At 44.5% G+C, this 12,381-nt stretch overlaps 1 protein-coding gene across 1 annotated transcript in view; it reads right to left on the reverse strand.

Annotated features, from left to right (window-relative positions):
- Positions 1–12,381, reverse strand: part of anks1b (ankyrin repeat and sterile alpha motif domain containing 1B) — a 334,903-nt gene that overhangs the window by 309,247 nt on the left and 13,275 nt on the right. The gene's annotated exons all lie outside the window — the stretch shown is intronic.

The raw sequence follows: 12,381 nt of genomic DNA on the forward strand, positions 1-12,381 counted from the left end.
CAGGGCAGTCAGTGGGCATCCTGCCGTTGTTTGGCTATATTTCATTCCCGCTGCCTGATCAGGGGGTTATTTAGAGGACAAGGAAGAGTTCTGGTCCCTTACGGAAAAAACACAGAGCACAGTTAGCCAGATATCAGCAGGCTACTGACCGCACCTTGCTTTCCTAAAAGGAACAGGTCACCAGACTAAGTCAGCTGACTTGCTGCTTCTCCGCAATATTCCATTATATATGACCCCAGGAACATTTCTAAGAAAGTAACGGAAAAATCTAATTATGCTTTAAAATAAATGCGTCTGTAGTGAGTCATGCCGTCTGGCACAGCCACATACAAGAGTTCTGTATTAGCGGCTGCAGACATCTTCGTCTGCGCTCCAGCCCTCTTCCTTAATGGACTGGAAGGAACTCTAACGAGTACAATGACATAATTAATGGCTGGAGGACCACTGAGATGTTCCACACCAGGACACTTCAGGCACAATGCTGGCGAGGTGCGCTGGCTCCATAAAACAGCATTAAATGTAAATGTTCAAAATTTGCAACGAAATTCATTTTGGCTTCATTTGAAAGCCCGTTTGTTTAGAAAGACACATTGCAAATGACTTGCTAGATCTAATAAGACTCATTTTATCACTGATCTCCCCCTCATCTTAGAAAACAGTAGAACAATTTAAAACTCACCTTTCAATAAAAACCTTAACAACAATTGTTAACAGAGGCATCTGTCAGCAGAGACGTATCATTCATCTGCATTTGTGTGTCACGGTGAATTCTATCTACCTCTTTACGCTAGCTGTTACTTAAAGTTGATGGTTTAATATAATTTAAGATTAATATTTCAATTATTTTATTTCTATGTCTCAAACATTTTTATGATATTCCAAATCTACTCTTCGGGTAAAGTTTCTAAAATGAGTCTGAAATAAAATAAACTGGGCTGTTTACTAAGTAAGAAATTGACAGTCTGCTTCAGGCTGAGGAAGGTTCTATAATAAATCACATTGGTGTGTTTAAGACAAAAGTGTTACAGCTACCAAAAGCACTTAAGATCAATCTCCAGGGCCTTCAGGTATTATATCAATTATAACTATATTATTATTATTAATTATTATTCTTAAGGAGACTGTCAGAACACAAACTCAGCATTGGACTTTCTCTCCTGTTAAACTGCTTACTCTCTGCGTTTCGTCTTGGATAACTCTTTCTGGCTTTTCGTACTTTCTTCCCTTTGACCTCGGCTTGCTGACTTTGTTTCTGGTTTGTTGCTCTCAGCTTTTTTGGATATTAGATAACCGGCTTCTCGAACTCTGGCTTTTGACTACGGATTGTGGATATCGTCTTGGACTTAATTCACTTAGCTTACTTAATCAGATTCCTGGTTTTACAAACTCTCTTTGGCTTTTGACTACAGATTGTGGGACCTATAATACACGATCGTAACAGTCATTGGCGGAGTTCCACAGGGATCTGTACTAGGACCACTGCCTTTCTACTGTATGTCAATGATCTTGATTCTGATAGAATTACTAAACTAGTCAAATTCCCACATCTACTAAATAGAAGGATGAACAAACCCTGAAGAAGTAGAAGAGCTAATTTTAGGAAGAAAGGTTTAGAATTCAAGTCCGGGTAGATTGCTTGCACACACGTGACATTTAATGCAAGTGCAAAGTATTACATGCAGGTGATAAAACACAATCTAAAAATATGAGGTGGTAAACACTGAACTTGAAGAAGCTACTAAAGAAAAGAGGCAGGTGTTCGCGGTGACCATTTTCCTGATCTAGAGTACGTGGAGAAGCACTAAGAAGACAAACAGAATATTAGGATATGTGCTGTAAGTTAAACAGTAGAATTTAAATCTAGGCATGGCATGTTAAACACGCAGGAGCAAGACCTGACTCAGAATAACGTGTACAATAGCGGTCAAGTGGTCACAATGATAAAAAAAACTGCTGCTCTGGAATCAGTTCAGACATGAGCAGGCAGATACGCTCTGAGCTCACAGGAAAGACCTACATTGACAGGCTGCACGATCTGAAACTATCAAGCCTTTAACAGAAGAAAGAAACTAGTAGGGGACCTGATTCAAGTTCTTAAAATCTTAAAAGGCATCGACAACGTCAACCCCAGGACTTCCTCAGAATGAAGAGGGAAACACAAACCAGAGGACACACATGGAGAAACAGCGGGGGGGGGAGGGGGGGTATTTAAAGCAGTATGGAACTGGCTGCCCAGCAATGTGATCAAAGCAGATGCAATAATTTCTTTCAAGAAGAGGCTGGGCTAGATGTGCAGATTAATTAGCCTACAGCAACCTAACAAAAGCAGATGGCCCCTCGTTCTCCTCTGTGACATTTCTCCTGCTCTTCACAGTAAGTACTGTACGGTGTCGACTCTTCTGTGTACTAGCTTCAGTTCAGGACCAAACAGAAGTGGCCGATACAGTTACAGGAACACAGTTACAGTTCGAAAATACAGGAAGCAGTTAGAAAATGGATGGATGGACGATAACAGAACTGGCAAACTGTCTTCTTGTATGTGGATGGCATGCTGCAGGTTAACAGTAAATACTGGATAGCCCAATTTCATAATCTGGGGTAACTACCATGAAAATGGCAGGGAGTGTAATTTTCTGAAAGCTTTTTGACAGCTCCCTGTAGAAATAACCACGCTCACTTTGACAAGAACATTGAAGGAATGGTTGCTTGCTTTTAGAGTTGCCACCAATTTGCACACGTTTCATATAGAGCATTTCTGCTGTCTCCTCAGGCATAAAACTGATACAACTAACAATAAGGTTTCTTGAGCACTGGAAAATGCCCGTTCAGACTGTAGTGGTGGTAATAATGGAAGAGAACTGACTGTTGCAAATGTACATTTCGAGGATACGCACGGATTTTGAACAAGGGTTGGTAGAAAAAAGTCAAGCAATGAGATACGAGTGAGATCAGACTTTGCAGCGCAGCCTATTCTTATTCTCAGAATGCAGTTTTAAATAGCCGTCTGGAATCTGAAACGCAGAGTGAGCATGTCACAGCTCTGCACCTGCTCAGGACACCACTGCGAAGGGTCAGGATTTAGCCTGCAAAGTCCTGCATTGCTAGTAGCCGCCCAGAATCGGCTAGACAGCGCTGTTCACAGACACTCCCTGGCTCTGATGCTCCACACAATGCAGAGACAGCAGGTTTGGAGAATGCCTGTGAGGACAGCTCTCGATGGAAAAAAGGGCCGATGGCAAAGTATTGATGCTGTTTGCTGATGGAGCTCACAGATCGATGCTTTCCATCTCCTTGGCAACATCAGTCACAGCCGCCACAAGGCAGAGCATTGTAGAAATGAAAAAACTCTGGCTGATGACAGGTTAACCCCACATGGGACTGCCCTCCCTCACAATGTACAAGTGCAAGTCTTCCTCTGCGAGACGAGATAGAAGGAGAAGTCAAGGACCAGTCCTCACTTAACAAAGGCCCATCAAGAATTCACCGAGAGGTTATGAGGAACTGCAAACCCTGACATTTAAGGGAATCTTCAAAAGGTGAGCTCATGAAGACCAGTACAGTATCTATCAAGAAAATACAATCACCGCTAACCTCTATTCTGCCTTCTAAAGGGACTCTGTTAAAATACTGAGGCTTCACACTTTCTTACTGTACAGGTATAATGCTGTTGAGGTTCCTGAAACTCTTCCACAAGCTCAGAAACCTGGTCACTGGCCCACCACAATGTTTCTGTCACTTCTCTCAAGGGAAGACGTTTGCACTGAGGCTGAAACAGAAGCTCTGTTAGAGGAGTGAAGCTGCTGCTGAAACCTTTTTCTATTTCCAACCCTGCTTGCGAAATTAGAATGAAACATCTGAATTCTAATTTATCACAAGCATGAAAAGAACAAGGAGGTACCCCTGTTTTAGACAGCCCTTAGGCACAACAGGCATTCTATCGGCATTTCTGAAGTTCGGACAATTAATGAACAAGTGTCGCTACAGAAGATAATGATTGAACTGGTGAAAAAGTCTAAATTGAGTTCTTGCTACAGAGCATAAGAAAATAAGACATTTTACAAACAAGAGGATGTCATTCAGACAAACTAGCTCATTTGATTAATAATAATAATAATAATAATAATTGCTTACATTTATATAGCGCTTTTCTGGAGACTCCACTCAAAGCGCTTTACAGGTAATGGGGATCCCCTCCACCACCACCAATGTGCAGCCCCACCTGGATGATGCGACAGCAGCCAGAGTTGCCATATGATTGCTACTAATTATTTGACCAATGGATTTCCATCCATCTTTTTCTTGAACGAATACAGGGTTCGGGTTTCAACAACATGGCTGAGTCATTTGTTCCATACTCCCACAGCTCTTTGTGTAAAAAAGGCCCTTCACTCCTGCCTCAAGAACTGCATTAGGGAGGCTGATTCTGACTTGCAGAAGATGGGATCAAGTTGGGTAGTTTGCAAAAATGAGGACTGCAAATGGTACAATACTGAAAACATTTTTTTTTGCTTATCCTCCGACAAACACAAAGTGCAGTCTCAGGAATATACAACACGAGAAAGACCTCAACTATCCATGCTTCCGTTTCAAGTACCACTCATGTTTTAAACATAAACCCAGTAAAGCACAAACAGTAGCATCAAAAAACAAGAAAACTGATGTTAAGCAAGCCTGTTGCTGCCGTTCTCTTACAACATATCTGCTGTATTAATGAAACAAATGCACTAAACTAATTCTAAGACACGTCAGACCCTGCAGCCAGGGGGAGGAAATACAAGCAGAAGAGCGTGATGGGATTCTGTTTTATTATGCAGCAGTGTCCCTTTGCAGTACTATGCAATTCAAACGGCAGTGTGTATTTTATTCTTTGTGGGCACCTTGATAAACTTCATTACTTCATTACAGTAATTTGGAATCCAGTTCTCCAAATCTGTAGTACGAGGTGTTTCTGTACTAAAAATGTTCTAGTTCCATGCTACTCCTTAGAAAAGGATGTCCCTTTTAAAAAAAACAGTAAATAATTAGATTAGGAAAAACGAAGACGACTGCTCAGCTCTTTAAAAAGAACTATGTTCTATACAAATACAAATTTTAGCTTTTTGACTTGTGTAGCCCATTTCAAAGGCAGGGATGTGAATTAATAAAGCTGGTATCTTTCAATTTGACTTGTCAGTGATATGCTCCCACAGACAATAACAGAGCTCTAACTGACTTGTTGTGGACTGTCACTGGATAAACACTACTCAACTCAGAGATGGTCTCAGAATTGATTTACCCTAGCTGGTGGGTGTATTCTTTATACACCCTTAAATTTGAAACAGACCATGAAAGAGAAACCATGAGGGAGCCTGGTTGTTATTCTTGTGGAAGACATCAGTCAAAGCAAATAACAAAAACACTGGAACCCAAGATCATCACGTGCGGTACTCCACCAGATAACGTAAAACCCCAAATTCAGAGCACATACAGTAGTTGGCAACTTTCAGAACCACCAAGAACCACTAGAGCAAATTAATTACAACCTGCTAAATGCATTACAGAAACATGATCTATAAATCACCAAACTTTTATGATGTGCCTCCAAAAGCTCAAGTATAAAGGAGGTACATTACAAATTTCAGAGCATTCTCATTCCAAAAATGATGGTGTAGTATTGTAACGCTTACGGCCGACAGGCACTGTGTAAGAGCCGGCGTACCAAAGCAGGTGATGTAACCGCCCTTCCCTGTGATAGCAGGACTACAGCTACTGGGGTGTGGAGAGATCTCTCTTTAGCTCACCGTGCTGGGTCGCTGCAGAGAGACGCGGGAGTCCCGGGTTCGAGCCTCAGTCGGGATGGGGCCAACCTGATGCGGCAAGGGCGCCCGCCTGAGCCCCCGTTGCGTTACAGTATTTAGCAAAACGCGGTTAACTTGGCCATTTGAGACCCACACTCAGATCTGCTAACAACACAGGCTGTCAAGCTTTCTTCCATGTCCAGCAGCCCTCGGCTCGGTCGAGGCCAGCATGAATCACGTGTGCTGTCTGCCGCAGGGCGCCACATGGTTCCCATCCGCCCGCCGCTAGCACAGCCCAGCCGCATCCTGGGTACCAGCGGTACTAGCAGAAACCATCCGTCGTCGTCTCACTACAGGTCAGGAGAGGAAGCTGTGCAACAAATCTGTGCATTCTGAATTACCACCCAAACATTTTTGATGGGAGATGTTGTCCATGATGACCTCTAGCTTGGACACCATTCTCCTCTCAGCCACTACCTCCAAGGGGTCCAGGTCAGACCCAATGACAGAGCTTGCTCTCCTGATGAGCTTGTTCAGCCTCTTAGAATCCACTGCTCTAATTCCAGAGCCCCAGCACACCACTGCTATATCTTTTATTTAATACGTATTTTTAAAGTGTGAGGCATTGATGCCCACAAGCTTAGAAAAAGGGTCACACAGGCCTACCTGTAATAACTGCATTATTTTGCAAACTATAGATACATTTGTTCAGCGCTGGCCTTGAATTTATAAGCTCAGGCCTCTCCTCCAATTCTTCCTCATCACCACTCTGACAATGTAATTATTTAATCCTCTAAGTAAAAAAGGAAGCACACCAGGCTTTCCATCTGCAACTGCCACACAAAAACAAAACACCCCTTTGGGTAACAATTTGTTGACTGCTCTTCAACAACTAGCAGAAAAAAACAAATTGAAAATATGTTGCCAAATTCTGTTTTTTCACCACATTCCTGAGTTGTGAAAATTAGAACCCAACGTTCCTTTTCTTCCCTCTTAAGAGCTACTTCAAAAAACCAGCACAACCCCAACAGGAAGAGTATACCTAAATCCAGCCAAAGCACGCATAACCTGAAACACACACTAGTGAGCTGCCTCAGGCTGGTGTGCAAAACACCCACCCAAAACACTCCTGGCATTGTGAACCGATTCTGTAGTGTTGTGGAAGGGCCCTGGAGGAACACCAGGACATCAGGAGTATTGTGGGACAGCCCTGAAGAAACAGAAGTATCTAGAAACTGCCCAGGATGTACTGTAAATGTGAGGAAGTGTTTTAGAAAGGGACTCCTCAACATTGGATTTGAGTTCTAAAGTTTCTGTTGGTTTCACCAGGGTGCTTCGTGCCTCAAGGAAAGAGAGGCGCCAGACCCATTCTCTCTGCCCAGTGCACCAGTGTGGAGCGCCTGCGATCGAACCGCTGACTGAAACCAGCGATACAAGCAGAGAGCCCCAGTGCCTGTTTCAGACCCAGCAGGCCCCATGTCTGGTCACAGCTGGAGTGAGTGTCATGCATGTTCTGATCAGCTTGGTGGAGCCACATCAGTATAACTGGAGGAATCAACCCCTACCTGTTCCCACAGGCCGGCACTCATTCCCACACGCTCCTCTAGTGTAATGTGAAGCCTGCTTCACCACACAAAACACAACCTTTTACTCAGGTACACCTTTAAATCCTCAGGGCAAAATATGGCCCTCCGACAAAGCCGACCCAGAGGACCTTCCTGCTCCCAGCGCTGGCTGCTGTCTGGCGAGCCGGGGACACTCATCGGGGACTTCTGCATCGGAGCTGCCAATGAGCTGGACCTGATCCAAGTACTCATAGTGCTCCAAGAAACTGACCAGTCAATCCAGCGGGTTTATTCAGAAAGGACATGGACACCAGTGGAAACTACCTGCAAGTGCAATCCAGTTGATAACGGGGGCACTTTTTTACACAAAGGGTTGTGGGAGCATGGAACAAGCTACCCAGCCATGTTGCTGAAGTGAATGCCTTGGCTTCCTTCAAGAATCGGCTGCTTGAGAACCCTGGATGAATTAGCTACTAACTACCCAATGGGCTGGACGGAGAGAACAGCCTCTTCTTGTATATAAGTGACAGGAGCTCTTCCAAGGTCTCCCCTGAAGCCCCTGCACTCTCCTCCTCGTGCCTCACAAGGCCAACACAGTAGAAGGATTTATGCTCTCATAGGCTCCATGCACCCAGCCCTCCTGGCTCCTGCCTCCTGACCTGGCACTCTTCCTCTGGGACAGTTCATCTAGCAGTCTTGGTTCAGCTATGAGACAAGAAGCGTTTCCACTGCACATTTGTCCCCTCTGCTGGGACAGACATTGTTGAGCTCTTGTCAGAAACCACAAGATAGGTGCAGACCGCCAAGCTACAGCATCTCTTTTTCTACAGGTGCTCACATCTGTACTCCCAGTCCTGAGGTCCAGGTGTGTGCACATCTCTACTCCCGGTCCTGAGGTCCAGGCGTGCGCACATCTGTACTTCCGGTCCCGAGGTCCAGGCGTGTGTTCACATCTGTACTCCCAGTTTTGAGGTCCAGGCGTGCGCACATCTGTACTTCCGGTCCCGAGGTCCAGGCGTGCGCACATCTGCACTTCCGGTCCTGAGGTCCAGGCGTGCGCACATCTGCACTCCCGGTCCTGAGGTCCAGGCGTGCGCACATCTGTACTCCCGGTCCCGAGGTCCAGGTGTGTGCACATCTGTACTCTTCTGCTTGTGAGAATCTCCCACTGACTCTCAGTTCACTTACTGCACTCAGTAGTATGAAAGCTGACCAGAAAGAGTAATTTGCCCTGAATGACCTCCACGCTGCTCCTCCCCATGCCTGCTCCTCAGGGGTCGGAGTTCACAAGCAGCGTACACACACTCTTACTCTCATACACGAAAGGAAGAACTCGATGGCAGCAGCGAAAGAAATGTGGTGCGAATCTCAGCCCAGTACCTAATTATCTGTTGCTCTGGGAAGGACTTTGGATGCTGAACATCTGGGAAGAGACCCAGAGGTTGTGGATATTCCCATCCTGGCTGTTCACATTTGGAAGAATGTTCCTGCCCTGGGTGACAGAGCAGAGCCTGACGCTAACTATCGAGCGAGATGACCCTCCCCCATATTTACACAGACTTAAACGCTTCTTGACATGGGGAATTTCCAGCTCTCAGAGCCGCTGTGACTCAGTGCAGTGATTCTTCTCTCCTTCTCCAAAGTCAGCAGTTCCTAACCTCCGGGAGCTCAGACCTCTTGGAGAAGAGGTGATTGAGTGCGCTCTACTGCAGAGCAATAAACCGGGAGAGATTCAAACTCTGATCTTTCTAGTTCTCTGTGTTATAAAGCCACTAACGGCAATGTGTCAGCTGTACCTACTGTGCTGAGAAACAGTTCAGTGACAACAGGCATTTGTTATTTTTAAAGACACTGTTCAGGTATACATAGGCTATCGTAATATATGAATCTTACTAAGAATGCATATAAATGATTTAATATTTAAAAATGCTTGATAGTTTTATTCTACTGCCTGTGGGATCTCTGTGATATTTTAATTAGTTTTTTATTATACACATTTGAAACAGCCGTGTAAAATTGCCTGAAGCCTCATTGATGAAAAAATGTTAACTGCAATCCTGAGATTTCTATCTGAGATTAGATAATGCTTTAATGACTCCTGTTTAATTATACATAAAACTGGCTGACCACTTTAAGGGTGCTCAAATCTGAAAGCCAAATCGCTTGAATTCAAAAATGTTAATGAGCTGCCTCAAGCACACAAAAAAAGGGACAGAAGGAGACAAAACACAAAAACATGTGAAAGCTATCGCTCACACCACACTGCTGATCCAAAGACCAGTCAGAATCACCTCTGGCAAGCACAGGCAGGCACAGGCAGGAGACAGGTGGTACAGCTCTGCTCCTCGGGTAAACGAGTGCTGGTCATGTGATCTTCATGGGTGACACTGCAGCGCAGAGAGCGTCCATGTCCTGTCCTTCAGGTGTCACGAATGCCCTGAGATCAGCCCGCTGCTCTGTATCGAGCCAACAGAGTTCACCTGCTCAGTCTGGGTCTGTTTGCAGGGTTGAGCCATATGCCCAGCGTGGTCCAGAGCCGTTCCTTTCTGGTGTCAGCTAATTGCTAACCAGTCCAGAGCACTGCAGTATCCAGTATCTACCGACTGGGCAGTAGTGACACAAATGGCTTCCTCCTTATTTGTAACCTTTCATCTGGTCTGATGTTCAAGGGTGGATCCAGCATTGCACTGTCCAAGGTGGAGTAAAACCTGACTTACTGCTGATTGATCAATGACCCGAGATCCATATTCTGCACTTTAGGATATCCTCAGAAGATGAAATGAAAAATGCCTGATATTCTAGTCTACTTGAAGATCAGTACTAGAACAGAACTCTGTGGAAAACCAGATTGCTGATGAATACATGGTGTGGAATTTGGAAATTTGGAAGAACATGAGGCATGTGACAAACCTATTTGCTAGTTAGCAGTTCATTGATCCGAGAATCTCATCAAGCCAGTTCTTGAAAATGTCTTTATTTGTAAAGTGTTTTTCTACAATGCGGCAAGCAGGATCATTGCTGTACACAAGTCAGGACAACACAACAGCATGCACTTTTGAACTTGTACATGTGCTGTTGAAAAGGGAGAGAAGGATATGCCCCAGAGTGAAGAGACATTGTTTCTCCTGAGAGGAGATCAGTGTAGGTTTCACATCTCAACCTCCCTGTTACAGCACAACTGGTGCATCACTGCCTTCTCTCCACTGTACTCTCATCAGATAAAACTGGCCTTGTCCCAGATTCCATCCCCATTGGTGGAAACAGCTAATGATTATTTTACTGCAAACACTGCCTATGGGACTGCACATGTGGGTACCACACAAGGGGTGTGATAGCTGAATGCACCAATGATTCTTTTATGTAAAAAGTACAGCCAATGCAGGAAGGGAGGAGGAAATCTGTTATTTCTTGTGTATCGTTTCTTGTTACTGTTACTGTTCTGAAGTTCCTTATTAAAATCTAAATAAAAAAGTCATTTAAAAAAACAAAAGTACAGACAGTGCATGACTTGCAAAGAGAAATTGTGCAACATGCAACCTCAAGCTGACAGTGCAATTTCAGCACCGTGCAGTCCTGTAGCAGTACAGTGCAGGTATGTGAATCTAGGGTCTGCCACAGCAAATCACCCAGCAATGAAACCAAAGCCATCTGCAAACCAATTGAGAAGAGAGCATGCTAGCCAGTTCCTTCCCTTCAGTCACAGCCTAGTCTCTTCACGGACAAGGATCTGAGAGGTTTCAATGCCACTCCACTGGGGAATACAGCTTGTTGGGAAGTTCTGGTGTTGGCACAGCAAGGACTGAGCAACCCAGAGCCACACTAAGCTAGTAATTAGCATAACTGTGGCAACTAAGGCGAGACAGTGCAGGCACACCATTGTGGTAAATGGCTACAAAATAAACAACTTATCCTATTGTGCTGCTGATACCTCCCAGGCCATTACTAACATGATTTCTGCTCAATGCCTATTAGCTGTTGGCACAGCCACTCCTAGGCTGCAAACCCACACGTCTGTGAGACAGGCGTGTTCACAGCTGATTAAACTGGCTCACACCCTCTCTGAAGAGACGTACCGTAACCTTCGCCAGCAAGCTGCATCACCTCATCATGACCCCCCCAAACATGCGACTGGTCGGACCCTCCGCTGTGACACCCCAAAACCCAGCAATATGCCCATCGCTGCACTCTAGGGGAAATGTACCACACAGGCTGAAGTTCAGGACTTCCTGTAATTCCCACAAAGAAGGAATAGTTAAAAGGAGTCTGGGAGTTATGAGTTTTATCGCAATTGTAAATGAAAACCTATGCGAGCAGACTGGATTTCCAAAATATTTAAAACTGCAGTAAAGTTGAGTAATGGTGACCAAGTGAGCCTGAAATGTTGAGAGATTTTTTAGATAACGCAGTTCGAGCGAGTGGAATTTCACCAGTGCAGGTCAGCCTAATAAAGCAAAAAAGTGCCTTCATCAATCTGTCCTGACTCCTGCTTTTCACAATCGCAGTAACCTCAAGTATGTATCCACTATATCAGCCTGATGCTCCAGTAATAATTTATGGCCCTCTGTGTGAAAAGCCACATAAAGCGCTAGACTTCGAGGCACCAGCATCACTGTAAAATATTTATAACATCTTTCAACTTATTTAGACTGGAAAAGAAGTGTTGATGATATCAAGGACAGAACTAACAAATATTTCTCCTGTTGCTACTTATTAGACTGGCTAATTCACTGCCTGATTTTGCACCAGTCAAAAACGCTTCAATAAAATAGAATAATTAATCTAGATGAAGTGCCTTCCGATAAAACACTGCACTGCGGGCTCCAATCTGAGAAACAGGTTTATTCAAATTCATATGCGCTGCACCTCAGCTGTTAAAGTTTATGCTCAAATGTACAAACTCCGTTTTAGAAATAAACCTACGCAGTCAATAAGGGGTATATTTCTGGTCATACGACCCAGAGTTGTTCGCTTCTTGAACAGAGTGCGTAAACAGCAGGCAGTCTAGGTTAAAGAACGGCCCCCAGCAGCAACACTACTCA

Source organism: Lepisosteus platostomus, chromosome 9 (assembly GCF_059453375.1).
Source record: "Lepisosteus platostomus isolate fLepPlt1 chromosome 9, fLepPlt1.hap1, whole genome shotgun sequence".
NCBI classification, from domain to species: Eukaryota; Metazoa; Chordata; class Actinopteri; order Semionotiformes; family Lepisosteidae; genus Lepisosteus; species Lepisosteus platostomus.